Source organism: Cryptomeria japonica, chromosome 10 (assembly GCF_030272615.1).
Source record: "Cryptomeria japonica chromosome 10, Sugi_1.0, whole genome shotgun sequence".
NCBI classification, from domain to species: Eukaryota; Viridiplantae; Streptophyta; class Pinopsida; order Cupressales; family Cupressaceae; genus Cryptomeria; species Cryptomeria japonica.
The window spans coordinates 32492554-32514308 of record NC_081414.1 but is presented as its reverse complement, the minus strand read 5'-3'; positions in this window follow the sequence as shown (position 1 = coordinate 32514308).

The window sequence follows — 21755 nt, the reverse complement described above, 5'->3', positions numbered from 1 at the left end:
ATGGCCTATATGATAGACCATTAACCATATAACCTATAGAATAAATCCTATAAAGAGGTCATAAGACAAAGGGACTATAGGCTAAACCCTCAACCCTAAGCCCCCAACCCTATCGCCTCAACTCTAAACCCCATCCCTTAACCTTGAGCCCTAAGGCTTATATGATAATACCTCAACCACATACAATCAACCCTAAACCATTTTCCCTATACCCTCAATCCTATAAACCCTATCCCTCAAATCTAAATCCTAAGGTCTATTTGATAAACCCTCAACCCTATATGCTCAACCCTAAATCCTATACCCACAACCCTTTCCCTCAAACCTAATCCCTAAAGGCTATACACTAAACCCTGAACCCCATACCATATACCCTATATCCTCAACCCTAAAATCTATAGAGAATTTGTAGGCCCAAAATCCTATAGGCTAAACCCTCAACCCTAAATCCTCAACTGTATACCCTCAACCCTAAACCTTATCCCTCAAACCTAGGCCCTAGAGGCTATATGTTGAAACCCCAATCCTATGCATTAAACCATATAGTCTATACCCTCAATCATAAACCCTATACCCTATACTCTATATCTAAACACTATAGAGAGGTTGTAGGCTCAAAGCCTATATGATAAAATCTCAACCCTATACAATCAAACTCTATACCCTAAACCCTAAACCCTATCCTTCATCACTAGGCCTTAAGGCTTATATGATAAACCATAAACCATATACAATCAACCCTCAACCCTAAACCATGTAGAGATGTCTTAGGCCCAAAATCTCATAGGCTAAACCCTCAATCCTATACATTAGAACCTAAACCCCCAACCTTATACCCTAAACCCTATCCCTCAACCCTAGGGCCTAAATCATATAGGCTAAAACCTTAGCCTTATACAATACACTCTATATGCTAAACTCTCAACCCTAAATCATTTCCATCAACCCTAGGTCCTAAATCTTATATTAATCCTATACATTGACCCTAAACTCTATACACATAACCCTTAACCATATATATTCAACCCTAAAATCTATACCCTCAACCCTAAACCCTATCCCTTGAACCTAGGCCTTAGAAGCTATATGCTAAACCCTCAACCCTATAATTCAACTATATAACCTATACCCTCAATCCTAAACCATATAAACTCAACTCTAAACCCTATAGAGAGTTTGAAATCCCAAAATCCTATAGAAAAACTCATCAACCCTACATACACAACCCTAAACCCTTAACTCTATACCCTCAACCCTCAACCCTCAACCCTATCCCTCACTCATGGTCCCTAAGGCCTCTATGATAAAACCATCAACCATATAGAGTTAACCCTCAACCTTAAATCCTATAGAGAGATCCTATGCCCAAAATATTATAGGTTGAACCCTCAACCCTATATATTTAACCCTAAAACCCCAACCTATATTCTCAACCCTAAACCCTATCCCTCAATCCTAGGGCCTAAATCCTATACACTAAAACCTTAACCCTATCCCTCAATCCTATGGCCTAAATCATATACACTAAAACCTAAACCCTATACTCTCAAACCTAGGTCCTAAAGCTTATATGTTGAACCCTCAACCCTATGCATTAACCCTAAACTCTATAACCATAGCCCTTAGCCCTAAACTCTATACCCATAATCCTATACCCAATACCAATAACCCTTAACCCTATAACCATATATAATCAACCGTATACACTATAACCCTATCGTCAACCATATGTAAACTCTATACCTTATACAAAAAGTGGAACTAGTTACAGTGGGAACTTCAGCATGACTATTGTGTAATTTTTTGGTTGTTGAGAATCCACTTGAACTATAAAAAAAATGTGTAGTTGTTATGTCTCCATGACATGTACATGTTATTGATCCCTAAACTTGAAGTGTTTTCATTTTCCTCCACTTAAAAATGCCTATAATGTCAAAAAAATGTATGTGTTTTTGACATTATAGTTACATTTTTTTGGCATTATAGTAATTTTTAAATGAGTTTTGGTATTATAATGAATTTAAAGAGAAAGATAGGGATGAAGAGGGAGGGAGACGTAGGTATTGAAAGTTAGGTAGAGAGAGATAGAAAGCCCTGACAATAGACCTTATCATTAACCATAAACCCTATAGGATAAACCCTCAACCCTAAACCACCAAATCTATACCCTTAAACGTAAACCCTATCCCTCAAACCTAGGCCCTAGAGGTTATACGCCAAATCCTCAACCCTATACCCTATATCGTTAACCCTTAGTCAATAGATAATACTCAATATTCAATATTTGAAAAGGAGAGAAAGAAGGAAAAAGAAATTGAAATATGGAGGGAGAGACTTAAAGAGAGGAGAGATAGAGAGGTGATAGAGAGAATATATGTAGGGAGAAAGGAAGGATCAATATAGAGCAGGAGGGAGGTAGGTAGAGAGGTGAGAGACCTAGAAAAGAAGAGAAAGGTAAGAGACCTAGATGAGGAGAGAGTTGAGTCAGATAGATGGGAACAAAGAGAGGTGAGTAATGAGATAAGGATGGAGAGGTAGAGAGGTAGAGATGTAGGGAGAGACCTAGAGAACGAAGAGAGAGTGTGATGGAGAGAGACCTAGAGAGGGGACAGTGAATGAGAGAGAGAGATGTAATAAGGGGGGAGAGAGAGAGAGAGAGAGAGAGAGAGAGAGAGAGAGAGAGAGAGAGAGAGAGAGAGAGAGAGAGAGAGAGAGAGAGAGAGTTGTAGGTAATTAGGGGGAGATTGAAGTATCAACACCTAATACCCTCAACTCAACCATAAACCCTACAGCCTCATCCATGTTACCCGCCCTACACATTAATCCATAGTTGGTTTTTCTATTGCAATTTTTTGCCTCATCGCAAAACTCTTTTATCTGTTATAATTATTAAAATCCCCAATCATTCGATCAGCCTTTAGGCGTCGAGTCATGTGTACATCAAAAAAAAGGGGGCCCATCCCACATTATCGGGATATCACTATGTAACGGAAGTTAATCCATAAGCCTTTGTTGTCGACAAGTCTTCTTCCACCTGATATTCTAATCTCCTACAATTATGTGACAATGGGTCTCTCACAAATAATATATCAGTCGATCGCACATTAGGAGTGTTTCTACACACACTTTCTTTATTTTGCAGTTCTTGGAAGATGTGACTGCCCGATGCTCCAATGGTAGATGTTTCAAAGACGGTGACCTACATTGTGATGTTAGCCGAGTGCTTTTTCATAATGGGCAATAAATAACACAATTAATAAAAGGCTATTTCAAATTTTGAAGTAGTACAACAACTCTCGAAATACAAGAATTAATTGGTCTAGGTTTTCATGTGTCTGTCAACCTTGCTCATGCCATTTGAATTTGCAGACTTCTGAAAGATTGGAAGAGGTGCTCAGACAAAGACATAAAACTAGGTTTGAAAATAGAAGCTTTCTTTGTTTAAAATTGTTGAAATTTATAGTTTTCTTATTAATAGGATAGGAGAAGCTCGCTAATTTAGCATTGATGAACTCCTACTTTCCTCATTGCTTGATCCCGTCTTATCCCAATTTAAGCTTCCATCCTTTATTAGAAACCCTATCATTCTTGAATTCAGTTTCAATGGTGCCCAAACCCTCTCAGCCCATAGAAAATAAATTGGACTACATTAAATACCCAGAAGTCGGCCCATTCACCATGCATGATATTCAAAAGAGGCTACAAAGTTCAGAGAAGTCTCCCATTTTTCAAAAGGTCATTGGGTTTGCTCTTTCCCAAGTCGAAAGCTACCCTTCTATTGTTGCATGCCTAGAATTATTTCTCTCCTATGTGCAACATTACCACCCTGATTCCCAACAAATTTGGGGTGAAAATCAAAGTTTGATAGCTAAAATAGATAGTAAATGTAGCCACATAAATCTGTCTAGTTTAATTAAATGAATATTTTCTATTTATTTGATTAAAAACCCACTAGCCATCAGTTAATTAAATTAATATTTAATTAATTCATCTTCAAACATTCTCCTATTAATTAAATAAATTATTCAATTTATTTTAATTCATTCATTAAACCAAATTCACAATCAATTAAATGAATAAATCCTATTTATTTAATTTAATCCCTTTTCTTCTTTTAAATAAATTAAATAAAACATTTATTTAAATCATTAAATCCCCTCCCACTTGCATTCTCCTAAAAATGGAACTTGCACCTATTTGTTGAAATAAATGAATTTTATTTTAATAAAAATCTTATTTTCCCTCACCCACCAAACCCACTTGCAAATCCTAACCCCTTCCTAATTAACCTAATCCATCCCCTAAATATTGTCACATTCTTAAGCAACTAGGAGTCACTTCTCAAAGACTTCAAAGTCTTTGAAAAACATTAAATGCTTTGTGTGCTCAACAATTTAACCTCTAAAGTCTTCCAAACCACTTATGGCTCTTACATGACTATTAATGGTTAAATCCACTTGCACCCATGGTTAGGGACTTTGACCCCTAACTCAACCCTCATGTGACCCATGTGTCTCCTCAAGCATTTATTGCTTTGACCATGTTTATCCTCACTAACTCTTGTACAAGAGTTTATCCATTGGATAAAAGCATTATTCTTTAGATAATGAATTTATTCACTCAACCCAACGTTAACCTTAACTCCCAAGTTAACTCTCAGGTCATGTCAATTATTTAATGCTTATTCCCTCTCCTCTCAAACCATCTCATGTTGACACTTGTCATCTTGGGATTGGGTTGAAAGTCCTCACATGAATTAAATATCATTCAATCCTGACCCTTGTTGAGATTACTCAATCTCAACCATCCATTGCTCCATTTTTCCTATAAATAGAGCTCATTTCTTCATAATCTAGATCCTGAAAACTTGTATGCATTTACATTATAGCCATTTTTAGAGAGCATTAGATAATCAATCATATTCAGTCTTTTGTTTTAAAATCAACACTAGCTAATTAGATAATCTCTTGTTTTAGCTCTTGTTCGCATTTGCATAACATCTTAGATTAATCATCTTTTCATCTTGAACCTCCATAAGGCATCCATAGTGCAAAAAGCTACTGAGAGCTACACTAATTTGGAACTTGGAGAGGAGAGGAACAAGGAAGGAGAAGCTACCAGCATGGTAGAGAGCATATGGAGAAGTTTAGTTACTTTTTGTAGATTCTTTAAGCTTTCTATTTGTTTAGTAGTGTCTTTCTTGATATGCTTGCTTAGGATAGTATTTAATCTTTGATTTTCTAACACTAATGACTAACTCTTGTCTCTTCTGATTCCTTGTGTGTGTTTAGCTATCAAACCAGGTTTTTACTAATCCTTCCCTTTTGCAGAGCATCATTTGGTGAACCCAACGTGAATCGAAGAACAACTTTTTGAAATTACTAACTTGTTTGACTGTTTTGCTTGACACATAGGTTGCGCTTTGGCGCTTTTGTTCGCACTTTAGCGGTATTGAAATTTGATCTTTTAGTGCTATTATTTTCACAATAGCGCTATTGTCTCAAATTTAGCGCTATTGTCCCTAGTGTAGCACTTTTGACTATTAAGTAGCGTGTTTGTCCCTGTTTTAGCGCGTTTGTATTGTTGTATAAGTATTCTACTTTAGCGCTTTTGTCCTTACTTTCGCATGTTTGTGTTAAGTAGCGCTTCTGTTTTCACAAAGAGTAGCGCGATTGTAACAGAACGTTGTAAAAAATGCCTTGTAACCAATAAATTTATTTTTCTTAGGCTTGTGGAAGCCCACCATATATTCGGATTTTACTAACTTTTCATTTTGTGTGCAGGTTTTAAACTAACCCTTTTTGTTGCTTAAGATCAAAATTTTCATTTGGTGCTTTAAAACTCACAAACAAATTTTGTTTTTCATGCAAAATAGGCAACTTGAAAATTTTCATTTGGTGCTTTAAAACTCACAAACAAATTTTGTTTTTCATGCAAGATAGGCAACTTGAAAATTTTCATTTGGTTCTTAAAAATCAACTTCAAACACTTCATTTTGGTGCATAAAACTCAGCCAAATAAAATTTGATTTCCTTGCATCAAATCAGGTTAAAAAAATCACAATCCACACTTGGTTTTTGGACAAATAAAAAGAACAATCAACTTGTCTCATTTTGCAAAATGATTTATTTTAGGCAAACGTGCTTTTCATTAAGTTGACCAAGAATTCATTTTTTTCCTAGTTTACGCAACACATTGCCTTTGAAGGATTAAAAGAACACCATGAATGTTGGGGCAACATCTCCAAATAGTTAGATCACCATTGCGATAACAAGTTAAAAAGAACAAGTGTAGTGTTTGGCACACTTGTACAGAAGAGTTTGTCAATTGGTCCTACTTCTAACACACACTATCCTCTCCCTTGGCTTTCGTGGTCCTAGGTGCAAGAGAAAAGTGTTATTAACACTCAAATTTTATCTTTTTAAGAGAGGCCTACCAAGAGACATATCACTCTTGGGAACGACATCATGTGGTAAATCCTTCGAGCCGCTATAGAAATCAGGTGAGAGCGAAAGCTGTAGCCTTGTGTATAGTTGTTCCTATAGTGTAACTTGCCAAAAGGACAAATGGGCCCCACCACAAGTTACAAGGCTCTTAAGTGGGTCACTACAGAATGAACTTTTGTCCAAAAACATCAAAAATTACTAAACATTTTTAAGTAGTAGCCCACCCATTCTATTGATTGAGGATATTTGTGATAAATTCAGTGCAAGAGCATAGAAGGTTTTTCTCCGAAGATACTCACCATACATATTTCCTTGAGTAGAAACATACCTTTTTGAAAGGTTACTTGTAGTCCGATAAAAGTGGTGACTCCCCCATCATAGGGATCATCTACTTGTTATGCTCATGCAAGACTTAGTATATCACATCCTTACCTGCCACGGTGGGATTCATAAGGTATGTAGTACCAAAGTTGAAGAATATCAAGATGTGGGCTAAAATTATCGCAACTGACCATTTGACCTTAGGGATAAAGAGTATTTGAAGTGTTTTTCATTTTGAGTCAAGACCAGTGCAAATTGAGCCAACTTCAGGCTTTGGAAACACCTAAAACACATTTGAAGGAAAGGGTCATAAAAAGTTCAAAGGATTGGGTTGATCTAGACCTACACCTATTTGTGCCTTCTGAGGCAACATTCTTGTGTTTGTGTGCTTGCTTTGTTTTCTTGTCAAAGAAAAAATCAAAAATCAGTTCCAAAAACAAGTATTCATCCAACATTAACATTTTCAAAATACCAACAAAAGTATCAAACTATTTGACCATTCTTCACATCTTGAGAAAGAAGAATCCTCATCAACACATCAACTTGAAGAAAAGACCATTAAGCTCAAAGGCTTTTATCAAAAGGATGAAATTATTCTATCTTAATAGACAAATCTTTGTCTCTCATAGAACCTTCTTACATCACATGCGTCTATACCTTTAAGGAAAATCAAACGAGTTTGATCAAGAGTCATTAAACCGCAGAGCTTTTACTCAATATAGAGCTTTGAGTTATCATCAAAATAAGGGAGGCAAGATCAATCATGCCTTCTTTCCAGATATTTGTATCACATATAACTTAGTTAGGGTAGAACCACCAACCCCTGAACAAGAAGAGAAAGAGTTTGTTACTTTTGTAACACAAAGTTTCTATTGAAGTTAACATTTCATCCATTCCCACATTCACACATCCTCAATCCATTCCAACTCTCAAAACATCAAGAGATTTTTGTCCTAAGTTCTATTTTGATATTGCTTGAATCAAATATAATACATCACTTTTTAGAGTGTCTCTACATCTAGGATAAACTCACCCTAAGAGGCATTTCTATGCAAGTTAAAACTAATCTATGAGTGAATCCTCTCATTACTAGGTAGTCGAATCTGTAACACATCTCAAATCTATCTAAACCTTATCACATCAAACTTTGTCAATCAAACACAACAAGCAATTCAAGGAAGAAATTTGGTAACATCTGTTGGTATTTTGGTATGGTTTTGTCATTGATGTCAAAACCTGCTAAATTCACTTACTTTGGAGATCTAGCAACATTCATCGGCAAATAGTTACCGGTATATGGCTAACCGGTAGGATATAATGTTCACCGGTACCTGCATTGACATGGAAGACACTTGGTAATGTCGAAGACATCACATGGACACTTTACTTTGAAGAAATAATCATTGGTATATTCTCATTTGCATATTTGCTTTTACTGACAAATAGGTCCAGGTTATCTAGGTTTACACCGACAGGTTTATCTTTTCCAGATTAGCATGGCACGCTATGGAGATGATTTATTATTGTTAAGCCGACATGTTCAATCAGTTATTGCATTGGATATTGTATTATTTGTAAAAAAATTTTTGTAATATCTTGTAGAGCCGACCTACTAAAATTGGTCTTAGGGTATGGTATAAATGTAAGATCTTATTTGTAAGATCAAGTGTGGAATGCAAAAAATATTTAAGGAAGGATATATGCAATATCAAGCAGGGATATACACGAAGACATCATTTGAAGGTGAAGTTAGGTTTTTGTAGAAGCATATCAGCATTACACCGGTATTGAATCCAGCATATGAAGATGCTATTTTGTGTAGTACATTCTCATTGGATTTAACCATCCAACTGTAGTCAGTGTGACTCCCATTTGTGATTGAGCAGTGAGCTCTAGGCTATTGGCCTTTCTGCATGTGCAGACCCCTCTTTGTACACTTACTATCTACAGTAGTATCATTTGATTGTGGGTAATGTTTCCCACCATGTTTTTTCCCCTTACAGGGTTTCCACGTACAAATATTGGTGTCATGTGTTGTGGATGACTTTATGCTTATGTTTCATGCATTAATTCTTACTGGTACAACAATTCTCTGTTAACACTATCTACCGGTATACTTAATTGTCTTACTGATAGTAAGCATTAAGTTGGATAATAAGTTTTTGGTTTGAATTTATTAGACAACTAATTCACACCCCCCCCTCTCAGTTGTCTCCGGGACCTACAATTGGTATCAAAGCTTAGTCCTCTTTTTGTAGAAGTTTAACAACTTGAGGAGATCCAATGTCTACTAACTATTTCAGAAAGGATAGTCCTAAACTTGATGGAACCAACTATGGGATATGGAAAATCAGAATGGAGACACATCTGAATTGCATTGGTAAAGACATCTAGGAAGTTACGAAGAATGGTTATACTACTGATGTAGCTGGTCAGACTGCTCCCATTACTTTAGCTAAAGATGAAGAAAATGATTACAAAGAAAGAGAAGCACTTTTGAGCGCATTATCAGATCAACAAATCATGGGATTATCAGATAGATCCACTGCAAAAGCTATTTGGGATCATTTGGAAACACTGAATGAAGGGGATTCCATAGTCAAAATTGCAAAACTTGAAAGCTTCCGAGTCAAGTATGAACATCCAAAAATGGAAGAAGATGAAAGAATTTCTATTTTTATGGAAAGAGTAAATGAAATTGTTTTGGGTATCTAATGTTGTGGAGGAACCTTGAGTGAAGATGAGATTGTTTCAAAAATCTTAAGAGGTTTTCCACCGGCATATAAAATGAAGGTTACCGCTATAAATGAGTTGAGAACAATGCCTAATACATCAGTAACTAGGGATACATTGATAGGAAAACTTTCAGCTTTTGAAATTGAGGAATTTGGTCCTATTGCTACTATAAAAACTGATTTGGCCTTCAAAGAATCAACATCATCTACTCCATCTTTTGACAAATCAGACTAGAGAGCCTTTTATACAAGAGAACTTGAAGAAACCAGGAAGGAGAATGAAGAGCTTTAAGAACTTGAAGCACTATTTGCAAGAAAAATGCCAAAAGGTCCAATTGGAAGTAAGTATGAAGGTAAAGCACCCTTTAAATGTTTCAACTACAATAAGTTTGGTCATATGGCTTCAAGATGCCCTGATAGACATGCTAGACTAAGAGAAGAAGCTAGAAGGACATACAAACCTTATCCTGAATATCAAGGATACAGATTTAAGAAAAACAAAGATAAATATTGTTACATTGTTGATGAAGGTGTGACTAATGATTTTGATGAGGATCCAGCAGACAACAGATGGGTCTTTATTGCTATAATAGAAAATCAACTGGTACCTATTGCTCAACCAGTAGAACAAGCCCTTGCAGCTAAAGTTGAATCAAAGGATGAATAGATTATTGACTCAGGATGCTCACATCACATGACTGGAGACAAAGGTAAATTCTTGAACTTTCAAGAATACAATGGAGGTTTAGTGAGATTCAAAGATGACAAAGCCTGTTCAATCAAAGGTAAGGGTTCAATATCTCTTGATGGTAAACATAACACTGACAATGTCTACTATGTTGAAGGATTAAAACATAATCTTTTAAGTTTTGGTCAATTAGTTGAGAAAGGTTTTCAGTTACAATTTAAAAATGGAAAATGCAAAATCATGAATAGAACAGGTTTGGAAATTGCAACCGGTAATCAAACTAGAGGTAATATCTTTCATTTGAATAACAGTGAAAAGGTATGTTTAATTGCACATATAGATGAAAGTTGGCTATGGCATAAAAGACTATGTCATGTAAATTTTGATTGCATGGTAAAAATCAGTACTTCTAAGGCAGTTAGAGATCTACCTAAAATTGTGAAACCTCAGAATACAATTTGCAAGGAATGCCAATTTGGAAAACAAGTTAGAGCTAGTTTCAAAAGTATTCTAGAAAAATCCAATAATGCTCTTGATTTAATTCACACTGATTTATGTGGTCCTGCTAGAACTAAAAGCTTACAAGGTGATAGATATTTCATGCTAATTATTCATGATTATTCTAGAATGTGTTGGGTTACTTTTCTCAGAGAAAAATCAGAAGCACTTGGGAAGTTCAAACTATTCAAAGCAATGGTTGAAAATGAAACCGGTAAGAAAATTAAATGTTTAAGATCAGATCAAGGAGGAGAATTCACATCTAGAGATTTTAATACATTTTGTGAATTAAATGGAATCAAAAGACAGTTATCAGCACCTCCGACACCACAACAGAATGGAGTTGTTGAAAGGAAGAATAGAACTATTTTGGATGCAGCAAGAAGTATGTTATCAGAAGCAAATCTACCACATGTGTACTGGAGAGAGGTAGTAAGCACTGCTGTCTATACATTCAACAAAGTTCACATCAAAGGTGAAACCAGTAAGACCCCTCATGAACTATGGTTTGGTAATACTCCTACTCTTAAGTATTTCAAAATTTTTGGAAGTAAATGTTATATTAGAAGAGATGAGTATATTGGCAAGTTTGATCCTAGAAGTGATGAAGGAATATTTCTTGGTTATTCATCTAAAAGTAAAGCTTATAGTTTTAATAAAAGATTACAAAAAATTGTTGAAAGTACAAATGTAAAGATTGATGAACAATTCAGAGGAACTTCAAGATATATAGACTCTGAACCGGTAACAAAAATTATGACAAATGAACCAACAGTAAATCCATCGGTACAAAATGATGATCCAATTACTCCAGTATCATCAGAGAATTCCATAGTAATTGAAGAACAACAACAGACTAAGACACCCCAGTATGTAAGACTGAATCATTCTGAAGATCAGATAATTGGAAGAAAATTTAAAGGAGTCATGACAAGAGGAAGATTGGCTAATGAAGAGGTATGTCTTATTTATCAAATTGAACCATTATCTATCAATGAGGCATGTGAAGATAAATTTTGGATTAAAGCTATGGAAGAAGAACTAGGACAAATTGAGAAAAATAATACTTGGACATTAGTTCCCCGGCCTAAAAATAAAAATGTAATTGGAACCAAATGGGTATATAGAAACAAACTCAATGAAGATGGTAAGGTTGTTAGAAATAAAGCAAGACTAGTATGTAAGGGATATTCTTAGAAAGAAGGAGTTGATTACAATGAAACCTTTGCACTGGTAGCCAGAATTGAGGCAGTTAGATTATTCTTGGCCTTTGCAGCTCACAAGGATTACAAAGTTTATCAAATGAATATTAAATGTGCATTTTTGAATGGAGATCTTGAAGAAGAAGTCTACATTGAACAACCTGATGGATTTTCTTTGACAGATGACAATAATATGGTTTGCAGATTAAGAAAAGCTCTATATGGATTAAAACAAGCTCCAAGAGCTTGGTATGCAAGATTGGATAAGTATCTTTTAAAGATTGGTTTTACTAAAGGAAATGCAGATAGTAATTTATATTACAAATTAACTAATGATGACATCTTGATTATCGAAGTATTTGTTGATGATATAATCTTTGGAGGAGAAGATAGATTGTGCAAAGAATTTTCTCTTAAATGCAACATGAATTTGAAATGTCTATGATCGGAGAAATAAAATTATTTTTAGGATTGTAGATTTTACAGACTGATAAAGGCATATTTTTGAGTCAATCTAAGTACTTGAAAGAACTACTTAAGAAATTTGGGATGGAGAACTATAAACCGATAAGCACACCTATGACTACAAATGACAAATTATCTCAAAGGGACGAATCTACACCTATTAATCCAACTAGATACAAATCTATGATAGGAGGTTTACTGTATTTAACACAAACCAGACCTAATATTATGAATGCAGAATGTATAGTTTCTAGATTTCAGAGTAATCCTAGGGAAAATCATGAATCAACAGTAAAAAGGATTTTCCGATACTTACAAGGCACATCAAATCTTGGATTATGGTATCTTAAAGATGAAAATTTTGATCTATATGCATACATAGATGCAAATTGGGCAGGAGATGTGGATGATAGAAAAAGCACTACTGGAGGAGCATTCTTTCTTGGAAAGAGATTAGTTTCTTGGTTAAGTAAGAAATAGAGTTGTACATCTTTATCAACAGCAAAATCAGAATATGTTGTAGTAGCAACAAACTATACACAAGTACTTTGGTTTAAGCAAATGTTGAAAGACATAAAGGTAAAATGCAAGGAAACTATTACTATATACTGTGATAACACTACAGCAATTGATATATCTAAGAATCTAGTATTACATTCTAAAACAAAACATGTTTCTATCAAACTAAATTTTCTAAGAGAAAAAGTTGAAGAAAAGGAGATAAAATTGGTTTATGTGAATACTAAAGAACAGCTTGCAGATATTTTCACAAAACCTTTGCCTAAGGAAAATTTTGAGTATCTCAGAGATTAGCTCAAAGTCTTACCTCCACCGGTAGAGACTTAGATAGTTGATGATTGTCATCAACCAGCAGAATGGACAAATCTTTTATTCTGGTATTTAATGAGGAAGCTACCTCCCAAGGGGAGTAGTTGGTATATTGACTTGGTTGGTATTTTGTATGAACTTGACTTTTTGTGACTTTGGCATTTGATGTCAAAGGGGGAGAGATATATGGAAAAAAATTAAGGAAAGATATATGAAAAATGCATTATCTTTTTGAGGAGAGATTGGTATGAGAGATTGGTATTGAAAATAAATCTTTGAATAAACACATATTACTCCCAAGTGGAGAAATGGAGATTGTTGATTTTTGTACTTGGCATTTCTGTTTTGGCACTTTGATGGTTTTTCCATTTTGTGTTGCCATCAATGCAAAAGGGGGAGATTGTTGGTATTTTGGTATGGTTTTGTCATTGATGTCGACACCTGCTAAATTCACTTACTATGGAGATCTAGCAACATTCACCGGCAAACAGTAAACTGTGCAAACAGTTACTGGTATATGGCTAACCAGTAGGATATAATGTTCACCGGTACCTGCATTGACATGGAAGACACTTGGTAATGTCGAAGCCATCACATGGACACTTTACTTTGAAGTAATAATCATTGGTATATTCTCATTTTCATATTTGCTTTTATCGGCAAATAGGTCCAGGTTATCTAGGGTTACACCGGCAGGCATATCTTTTCCAGATCAACATGGCACGCTATGGAGATGATTTATTATTGTTAAGTTGACATGTTCAATCGGTTATTGCATCAGATATTGTATTATTTGTAAAATATTTTTTGTAATATCTTGTAGAGCCAACCTACTAAAATTGGTCTTAGGGTATGGTATAAATGTAAGATCTTATTTGTAAGATCAAGTGTGGAATGCGAAAAAGATTTAAGGAAGGATATATGCGAGATCAAGCAGGGATATACATGAAGACATCATTTGAAGGTGAAGTTAGGTTTTTGTAGAAGCATATCAACATTACACCGGTACTAAATCTAGCATATGAAGATGCTATTTTGTGCAGTACATTCTCATTGGATTTAACCATCCAACTGTAGTAAGTGTGACTCCCATTTGTGATTGAGCAGTGAGCTTTAGGCTGTTGGCCTTTCTGCATGTGCAAACCCCTCTTTGTACACTTACTATCTACATTAGTATCATCTGATTGTGGGTAAGGTTTCCCACCGTGGTTTTTCCCCTTACAGGGTTTCCACGTACAAATATTGGTGTCATGTGTTGTGGATGACTTTGTGCTTATGTTTCATGCATTAATTCTTACTGGTACAACAATTCTCTGTTAACACTGTCTATTGGCATACTTAACTGTCTTACCGGTACTAAGCATTAAGTTGGTTAATAAGCTTTTGGTTTGAATTTATTAGACAACTGATTCACCCCCCCCTCTTAGTTATCTCCGGGACCTACAACATCTACCTTTAGTGCTAGGGATTCGTATGCAAAACACTTCACCAAACATCAATCTTTCATTCCATCACCAACTCATCATCATTTTCATCAAACTTCCACAAAAACTTATAAACAAAATGGCTCAAACAATATCAAGGTCTAGACAACAAGAAATTGAAGAGGAAGAGGAGGAAAATATCAATGAATTCCAAGAAGCCCTTGGAGGAAACACAAATGATGAAAATCCAAGTACTCCTACTCCTGTGGAAATAGAAAGGGCACAACATAACCCTCTCTTTAATAGACTTTTTGATGAAATACTCAGGAGCAATGCGTATGCTCACTTTTTAAGACTTGCTCAAGAGGGGGCTAAACTACCCTCTGACTTTGATGTTGCACAACTAAGACAAGTATCAAAACGCCAAAATCATAATCAGGATGAAAGAGGTTGAGATCACATCAGATATAACCTTCATCAAGGTAATCCCCCACCTCCTCCTCCTCCAAATGAAATAGACATGTTGCAGCAACAAGTCAAAAATCGTGCCCAACAACTTCATAGTGGTGTGAAAACTAATCAGTTTTCACTCAATGACATTTTTCCCTATCCCTTTGATAGGAATCTTCATATGCCACCTTTTCCACGAGGTTTAGAAACACCCAAGTTTGAAAAGTACTAAGGAAAAGGAGATCCTCGCGATCATGTTAGAGAATTCCATTAAGCTTGTCTCGAAGTGGCATACAAGGACACATACCTAATGCGAGTTTTTCCCCAAAGTTTGGGAGGAACAACCACATCATGGTTTTCCCGACTACCAGGTGGCATTAGGACCTTCGAAGAACTAGTTCAGAACTTCCTAGCACATTACTCACACAACATTGAACGTGATATCACCATGGCTGATCTATGTAACACTATGCAAAAACCAAGCAAGCTATTTTTAGTCTTTCTGCAACGATGGCATCAAATGTCTAGCAGATGTTCTCTTCAATTACCTGAACAAGAACTAGTGGAAATATTTAGTTCCAACTTAAATGACGAAATGGAATTTCACCTAGACGTAAAAGACACAGACTCTTTCAATGACATGATCACCAAAGGTTTAAAATTTGAATGGGCTCTTATCAAAAAAGGGCTTATCAAGATATACAATGAGCCAAAGGATGGCCCTCGCCCACGCTTCAATAGTGACAAGCCTAACTTTTGGAACAAAAAAAAAATGTCATCAATGACGGGGTTGTGCATGCAAGAACTATCAAAAGTGCACAACCTGTGGTCTGATTTGCAAGATAGAACCCCCCACCCAAGAATAACACAGTTGCTCCTCCAAATCAAGGACACAATGTACCTCAAGAGGAACCCAAATAGTGTCAACAAAACTTTAAACCAAAACAAAGATACACTCCCTTAGGGGAACCTATTGAAATGGTGTTATGTCAGTTGGTTTCTCAAAATCTGGTGACCTTACCCAAAACATCAAATTATGAACCTCAAGTTAAACCTTCATGGTGGAGGGATACTAAACATTGCGATTTTCATCAAGGGAAAGGGCATAAGACAAGCAATTGTCATAGATTAAAAGATCTTATTTAGGATCTTATTGACCAAGGTGAAATCGAAATCAAAGGACATGACCCAAAAACAATAAACAATGATCATCTCATGTTCAAAATCCCACTTCCATCACAAGATCAAAGGGGTCCTTCCACTTCATGGAGAAACATAGATACCACTGATTATACGCAAGCCGCATATAATTATACTGTGAATCACCTATATGATGCCAGTGAGAAAATTGCAACTATTACCATAAAAAATCCCCGCTCCACTTGCAATGTTGTTACATGTCGCGACTAGATTACCATAAAAGTAGCTCTACAAGGCACCCCATCTATCCCAAAGCAGTATAACCTTGTGGAATAGTTAGATAAAACTCCTGCACTAATATCTATCTTAGAGCTATTGTGCCTATCCCCATCTCATAAAAAAATATTGGATCAAGCTCTTCAAGAGGCGTCAGTCCCTGCAAACCTAAATATAGATCAGTTCCAAGATATGGTTGGAAGCCTAAGATCATCACCTTGTCTCACTTTCTCTTAAAGTGAGAATGAATCCTTCCAAAAACCTCATAACGCCTCACTCCACATTGAAGGTTTTATCAACCAACATAGGATCAAGCAAGTCTTGATCGACAATGGAGCAGGCTTGAATATTTGTACACTACAATTGTTCATAGCATTGGGATATGCAATTGAATCAATGGATCCTCATAAGAAGATAACAATAAAAGCCTATGATGATGCAAAGCGTTCATCCAAAGGGGAAATTGTGCTACCGATTCGAGTGGGCCCAGTGGTGAAGCACATCATCTATCAAGTTTTGGACCTTCCTTTGTCATATAATTTGTTGTTAGGAAGACCTTGGATACATGCCATGCAAGTTGTTCCATCCACCTACCATCAGTGTATCAAGTTCCCGCATAATGGGGTAGAAATTACAATCCTGGGTGATGCAAACCCCTTTACATATTGTCACAATATCAATCATCAACTAGAGATTACCATTCCTAACAATAGAGAAGCCATCTCATCCACATCATGCGTAAGTCCAGCCTCTTTTTCTAGTTCAAACACCACTATACCCAAGCAAGAGAAGCTCAAGATGAAAATAGCAGAGAAAGGTCCTGGGGAGTACAATTTGAGTCAACTCTTTTATGTTTGACAAATGCTTACTTCTCCTAGAACTCATGGTAAACCTCAATGGTTACTTCAAATGCCCCTGGTCAAGCCAGCATGTGCTTTGACGCCTTTCATCCTTGAAAAGAGTCAAGAAGAAGAGACCAGAGATGAGGACTTAGCAGAATGGATCCATAAAGATCCCATCACCACGAACATTCCACAAGTTAAGCTTCCCATAGATCAGTATGGAAAAGGCCTTCTGATTATGCAACAAATGGGTTATAATGGTCAGAGTGCTTTGGGACCTTGCAAGCAAGGACAACATAAACCGCTACAATAGGAATTAAAGCCCAAAGATAACACAGGACTAGGCTTTCAAAAGGAGATCCTTCCTAAGCTTAGATTCAAAGAAAAACCCAGCAAACCTCTATATCAGCTAGCTACAAAGAAGTCACCTTTGATTATATTAACAGCACCACGCACCATAGAAACTACCCCATAGAGACTAAAAATCCCAAAAAAACCACCCACAACACTAGTCATCCCACCAATCAAACCAGCAACCCCATCAGCAGCAACAACTGTATCAAAACCCATAACAGTATCGACAACACTGGCAATTCCATCAGAAGCAACAGATTCAACAATGTTGATGCTACCTATATTGGATTCACTGATCCCCATAATCCTTCCTACAACACCAATCATTCCATCTGTCATGGTACATCAACCGATCACACCTGTAGTGTTTAAGTAAAAGGATATCTTGATTTGGTATAGAAATTAGATATTCGAAAGTGACTCAGAGACCGACTCACATGAGTGGGAATTTGATTTAGTACATCTCCATACTTCATATGAGGAAGACACATCACCACCTCCACCTCATAAAGAAATCTCTGTTTATTGAGAAGCACATATTAAAACCTCTTGGGTTCCTAAACTGGAAACACCTTCCACAGACCCTATGTCACATCCTACACCAGATTCTGATAGGGAGAGTACCATCAATGACCTTCACCACAATGTCTTAACCCTCATTAACACATCTAATGAACTTAACCTGATCGATGAGGTAATGCCCATTATCCATCCTGAACTCATCAAATGGAACCAAACTAATCCCCCATGCCTTGACCATTTCCAAAATGATGAGATGATCATTGACTTTTTGGAACTACGAGATAACATACCAAGCAGGAATCACAAAGCTGGATTCGCCATTGAACTTAATAGCGCAACATACTTCAGGGCAGATGCCAAACCTTTCAGGTGCAAAAATATAACAATAAAACATGGATCTTCCAGTGAAAACCACACTGTGGCACTGTTTGATCCCATAAAAGTAAAAAGAAAGAGCGTATCCAATGGTAAAAACCTCTTCGAGGAATCAGAGGATGAAAGGTTTGGCATTCTCCTCTCTAGTACACAACAGGAATGATCAATGATTCTCATTGAAGAAACAAAAGAATACAATGTGGGGACTCTTGAAACTCCTCACCACATACATCTGGCATCTCTTTTGACTCCAGAGGAATAGCCTAAGTTTGTCAAATTCTTCCAAAAATGTCAGATCAACTTTGCATGGTCATATGTAGACATGCCTAGACTTGATCCTGAGTTAGTCATGCATCATCTCACCATAGCAGAAGGAGCCAAGCCTGTCAAGAAGAAGCTTTGCAAGATGCATCCCCAAATTGTGATACTAGTCAAAGAAGAACTTATGAAACTCTTGGATGTTGGTTTCATTACACCAATTGATTATGCAGATTGGATCTCTAATATTGTGCCTATCGGCAAACCAAATGGGGGCATATGTATCTGTCCTAACTTTAGATATCTGAACAAGGCATGTCCTAAAGATGACTCCCCCCTACCAAACATTGACATGATCGTAGACCTAACAACAAGACATGCCATGCTCTCTCTCGTGGATGGCTTTTTAGGGTACAACTAGATAAAGATCGCACCAGAGGATCAACATAAGATGGCCTTCACATGTCCATGGGGAACATACTGCTGGAATGTAATGCCTTTTGGTCTAAAGAATGCAGGAGTGACCTATCAAAGGGAAATGACCACCATCTTTCATGACATGATGCATACTAAAATGGAAGATTATGTTGATGACTTACTGGCAAAATCACTAACAAGAGAAGGTGATTTGGAAATATTAGATAAAATCTTTGATAGACGGGAACAATATCATGTTTGACTCAACCCAAAGAAATGTGTCTTTGGAGTAACCTTAGGGAAGCTTCTAGGATACATTGTCTCAAGCAAAGGTATTAAGGTTGACCCAACAAAGGTCAAAGCAATCATGGATATGCCACCTCCACGGAACATCATCTAGCTAAGGACATTACAAGGACGGCTTCAATCCATCCGAAGATTCATTGCACAACTAGCAGATAAGTGTCATCCCTTTACACACCTATTACACAAGAACATCTACTTTCAATGGGATACCAGATGCTAGAAAGCATTCTAGATGCTTAAAGACTATCTCATGAATACACCATTGTTGATCCCACCAGATTCGAGCAAACCTCTATTGCTCTATATTTCAGCAACAAATATAGCATTGGGAGTACTACTAGCTCAACACAATGTAGAAGGGAAAGAGTTTGTTGTTTACTACTATATACGGTGAAAATGGATAACAATAATAACAATATTAAAAGACTAAATGGATTCAACCACAAAACCCTAGCCTAACAACAACAAAGATCCACCATAACATATGAAGATTACCTAGGACAATGCAAATCAAATGAAATCACAAAGATTATACCATCACATGTCCAATAGGGTTTGAATCTCCATTCTTCCTATCTCCATTGATCTTGCTTGATATATTTTCTCTCAGATTTTATGTGCACAAGAGCTCAACAAAGAACGGAAATGTGGTTGCAAGTAGGATCGCATATGAAATTTCAAAGCATAGTGTAGTCAAGTAGTCCACCCAGGGTTTGATAATGAAGGAAGCATCTCCTTATCTAGAAGAAACTATAAGAAATGGAGGGATAAGATTGAGAGGTGTAAAAGAGGTCGGCTATGATTAGAGGGTAGGTAAAGGAAAACAATAAAATAATGAAAGGGGTCGGTAGTGTATGAATTAAGAGATGAATGACATGTGTCATGGGTAGAAAAGGCTAATGAATTAATTAAATAAATAAAGATTTATTTAATTAATAGAAGTAGTGGGATCAATTAAATAAATAAGATATTTATTTAATTTAAGAAAAAGGATAATTTAAATAAATAAATGTATTTATTTAAATGAGAAATAAGGCTAGAAGAGGATAAATGAATTAATTAAATAAATAAAGATTTATTTAATTAATAAAAGAATTAGGCTTGGATAATTAAATAAATGAAATATTTATTTAATTAGACATGACAATTTTAGGTGTCTACATTTTGCCCCTCTTTGAGACAATGCGGCTTGTCACGTTGTTTCAAAGAAGATAATATGAACTGATACAAAGTTGCCCCAAGATGGGAATGATATGCCCCCTCGAGAGATTGGATGAAAATGTCTGAAAAGATTGCAGACAATCTCACAATAAGAAAGAATGGCTAGAAAGGATTGACCGGATAAAGTGACAGAGTCACGGGATAAAGAAGACTGACTCGGGAAACGAGGGCTAGGGCTAAGGCTAGGGTAGTCTATAAGATAGACCACGAGGGAAATACATCATCATTGTCATCCACACACCCAAGAGATCAGAGTGCAAAGCGAGATAGAGCAGCAGTAATCAGCAGCGATGGCAATGGTTCATAGATTCGATTGCATTCACCAATTTCAGAGGCCAGCAGAGGCAGGAGAGCCAATAAGTACCTCAAAACCTCCTTGTACTTTGTTGTATTAATTGTTGTCATTAATGCATGTCAAGTAGAGAAATAAATGCACTTTAGGAAAATGTCAAAAAAGTGTCAAAAATGTGTAGGCGTGTCTATGCTTGCTAGGCGCGTCTGTGTTTGTGCCAGGTGCGTTTGTGTCGAAAAAGGCATCTGTGTAGGATGCGATCGCGTCTGCATTGTCCAGCCCTGTTTGTGCTAGGTAGGCACGTTTATGTAGGCTCTAAGCGCGTTTGTGAAATGAAAGCACGTTTGTGTCCAAAAATGTGAATTTGTGTCTTCTAAGTCAAATCGGCAGTTCTGTGATGAACATACGTTGTTGATTGGATAAGCTGCTGAGAGGATACACTCAAGCAGGTCCTCTAGGGAAGACTAGGATAACAAATAGGGCTAGGATTGACAATTCTGTGATAGAACATACTTTGCCAATTACAAAACTACTCAAGAGGATTCACTCAAGTAGAGGCCCTAGGATAGGATAGGTCAAGGCACTTTGTGATGAACAGTGAGTACCAAGACATAGTACTTTGTGATGAACAGGGAGTACCAATAGGAGCAACACTTTATGATGAACAGTGAGTGCAAATGCGAGCAGCACTTTGT